Here is a 4293-nt window from a genome sequence, read left to right as displayed (position 1 = left end):
TCTTACCGAAATGAGCCCATATCAGCCCAGTCAGCGAAAGGTTCGCAGGATAGAATACGAGCTGCGAGAAGGGAACCCCACATCAGCTAAAGAAAGACTACAACTAGGGTACAATTAAAACCTACCTCGAAGCATTGAGCTGGAATTACAACAGGCAAGAAGAAAGGTCGATTACCAAGGAAAAGAAAACAGACCGCTGGAACTAGATGTTCGGGACCCTAACAGAAGAATGTACCAAGTAAGAAGGGAAGGAGAGAGCTCCTAGGCAACCTTGAGGGCGCGAGACAATCAAATATCACAACAAGAAGCTGAAATTGTTTTTCTACAAACAGAAATCTTGTCCCTTCATGAAAAGGCTACTGTGTTGGAGGAGAAAGAAGTACAGTTAGCTCAGTATGCCAAAGTAAATCAAAGATTGAGGAAAACTGTTCAGGTACTTATGAGCCGTCAAGACAAAACTCAGAATGTTGCTGATGGGTTAATGCAGGATTATACCCATATTTGGGAACAATACAACCAAGTGGAGTATGAATTAGACTATGTGAAGCGCGATAACACAAGGTTACATCATAATTCAGAACATGTGCTCACTCAAGTCAGGCAGGTAGCTCGAAGGGCAGATGGTTTAGCTGAAGAGGCACGAACTCTCACGTCTGCCATTGCCCATACACAGCCGAATGACAAAAGCACACTCAAGTCATTGGCAAACTTCGACTCGACGAGATTTAGAGCATTGGGGACAGTTTTATTGACACTATGCTTTTAATATATTTTCAATTTCATGATTTAAGCTTTGTGGTTCAAATTTGGCACAATTGTTGCTTTGTTTCTTTCTTGTAATTTTTCATTTATTTATTTACCCTACTTATAATAAAATCACAAACTTATTTATTTACGGTTTTCTTTCCCTCTCTTTCTATCTTCTATTTTTCTAAAAAAAAACAAAAGGGATTGTTCAAGATAGCTTGCTCACCTGCATCACATCACACTTACTGTACCAGACGTAGGGCGAGAATAATAATGGAAGATCAAAAAGCTGAGCAGGAGAAAACAAGGAAAGATTGAGAAGTTGTGCGAAAAGTTAGATGACATCCTTCTCGCGTTGGAAAAAAGCAAGACGGTTGCAAATCCTGCTATATCTAGCAACTCCGTCCATGAGCCGCAAGAAACCCCGCCTTATCCACCTAGGTACGGTCCACCTCTTAGGCCAGTAGTAGAAGGTTTCATGACACAGCATACAACGTACAACCCTCTGTATGACATTCCGGTTGGTCAGTATCCACCTCCTTTTATTAAGGGAGCTCAACAAATCCCAGCCAACATCATTTTTCGAGAGCTCGAGCAAATGATGTCACCCCTACAGTCCTTAATCTCGGTGGTCTCCCAGTCAAGACAGACCCAGTCGGACAAAGTGCCCCTAGTAACGAGAAGTTCAAAGTTCTAGAGGAAAGATTAAGAGCAGTAGAAGGGACATACGTTTTTTGCAACATCGATGTCTCTTAGTTGTGTTTGGTATCTGGATTAGTCATCCCTCCGAAGCTTAAGGTGCCAGAATTCGAGAAATATATGATGGTTCTTCTTGTCTTAAGAACCACTTTAGAATGTACTACAGGAAGATGACAGCGTACGTTCAAAATGACAAACTGTTAATACACTGCTTTCAAGATAGTTTATCTGGTCCAGCTTCTCGTTGCTACATGCAGTTAGATAGCTCTCATGTCGGTTCGTGGAAGAATCTGGTCGAATCCTTCCTAAAGCAATATAAGCATAACATAGATATGGCTCCAGAGCGTTTGGATTTGCAGAGGATGGAAAAGAGTAACACATAAAGCTTCAAAGAGTATGCTCAAAGGTGGAGGGATACGTCAGCTCAAGTCCAACCTCCTTTAACTGATAAAGAGCTTTCTTTCATGTTCATCAACACCTTAAAATAGCCTTTCTATGATCGGATGATTGGAAGCGCTTCCACAAATTTCTCTGATATTATGACCATCGGAGAAAGAATCGAGTACGGGATCAAGTATGGTCGATTAACCGATATTGCTAGTGAGACATCAACCACGAAAAAGGCAAGGTCCTCGAAGAAGAATGAGGGTGAAGTGCAAATGGTGGGAGCTGACTGACAACAATGCCATAATAAACCTATTATAGCTTTGAAAAACCGTTATTAATGACATTTTATAGTATAAGAATAATGCTACAGTAGATATTCCACAACATTTTACATGACTTTCAATAAATGTCATTATAAAAATTTTATAACATTTTTTTATATGTGGTGGTAGTTGATATTATGTGAAGTAGTTGATTTTTTACAACATTTTGTTACAGTTACGGTAAATGCTATTAAAACTATAATGTTAACGCAATTTAAACTAGTCACAATACACATTGTTAACAGTGTACTAAATGTCGTTCAACACGTCGACATCATTTTTCCCTCTTATCGATGATATAACAAAATATCGTCAAAATGTTACGAAAATATCGACATTTCAATGATATTTACCGTAAAAAGGAACAAATTTGAGTTATGTTTTCGGAGGGTTGTTTTAGAAACTTATTTTCACAAATGTCTAAAGTTCTCCAATTTTACACTTTTAGATTTCTGCATGTAGAATTTTTTTATAATACCGATTTTACCCTTATTTATTGCATTTACATTTATTATAGTAATTTTTTTTTAAATCTAAAAGATTTAAATGCATAAATTGTAATCATATTCCTTTAATTATTTAGGGCCCCATACAAATTTTCAATACTAATCCCTTAATTCACTTCGTAAAAAAGATTTATTCCCATGATTTACCAATATTATTAATTACAAAAATATCCCAATTCGTCTCTGTCCTTGTATAATTTTCCACTAGTTGTCGGAAACCACAGCCATTCGGATACACCTATTGAGTATATACAAGAGTTCTTACAACTACTTAAATATTATAAAATATATCCGACTAAACTTTTTGAGGTATAAAATATATCCAGATATAATCTAAATCCCATATAAACTTGGATATCTTACAATTATCTTCAAATTACTTACAACTATCTTCATTAGTTAATACTCTAATTCAAATTAGTTAATACTTACAACTAATTGATACTAACTAGTTCTATATTTTATCCAATATACCCAACTCGACTCAGTATAAGGAATCAAACTCACTATAAGATATATCCTCATATATACAATAGTTCACACCTAAATTTTGCACCATTAAAATCATAAAGTACAAAAACAACCATTGAAGATATATGGGTATGGAAGGGGTTTCAAAAGGGTTTAACAGTACAAAAAAAAAAAAACCAGAGTTTTCAACATTGTTCAAATTTGAAATCAAAACTAGGAAGATATATTAGAATGCAAAATATATCGAAGTTTATATGGTGAGACAAAACAAACTTTTCGGTTGGTGACTAAACAATGATTGGGATAAAAAGAGATGAAGGAGAAGCTAGACGGTTTGCTTCGACGACGAAGAAGAACATAACGAAGACTGGAGACGAAGGAACACAGACGGCGACCGGAGACAAAGTAGCAGACGGAAACCGAATGATAGAGGAAAAATAATAGTTGACGGACTGCTTTGGCGATGAAGAAGAATGGAGACGGCGGCCGGAGATGAAGGAACGCAGACGACGACCGGAGACCAAGGAACAAACAGAAACAGAACGACAAAGGAAGAAGAAAAGTCGGAGGAATCGGGTTTTCAGATTTTTTCAATAATGTAGTATTTTTTGGGATTTGGTATTTTTTACTTTTAGAAAGTATAATTATGCAAAATTTAAGGGATTTAAATTGTAACCTCCCGAGTAACCAATTTTGGATTTAAAAATTAATTAATATTGAGGTGTAGATACAAAAGAATATACTAGTAATTTGGGTGATGAGTATAATCTTAAATAGGGTTGTTTCATGACAAAAATATAAATTTTATACATTCAATCTTGTATGTAATTATAATTTTTAAATAACCTATCAATGTACTAATCTCAAAAAAATTTAGCCAAGCCCACGTACGGGAGCCCAGCCCAAAGCCATGACATTGGATGGATGAGATTATGAAAAGAAAGAGGGGAGGAGATCGCCTTGGGCGCTCCGCCCCTCCCTTCCCTCATTTTTGATGTGGTATCGTTTAGGGACATTCAGCGTGTGCATTTTTTTTTCTCTCTCTCTTCGATTATTCTTATTCTTATTCTAATAATAATAATATTATTATTATTTAAAATTTTATATTGACTTATTTTTATTTCAGTTGAATTTTATTTTTCAATTTTTATTTTCAAATT

Source organism: Momordica charantia (assembly GCF_013281855.1).
Source record: "Momordica charantia cultivar OHB3-1 chromosome 8 unlocalized genomic scaffold, Mcharantia_2.0 BLBB01000008.1, whole genome shotgun sequence".
In the NCBI taxonomy this organism is placed as follows: Eukaryota; Viridiplantae; Streptophyta; class Magnoliopsida; order Cucurbitales; family Cucurbitaceae; genus Momordica; species Momordica charantia.
Note: the sequence above shows the minus strand (reverse complement) of the source record.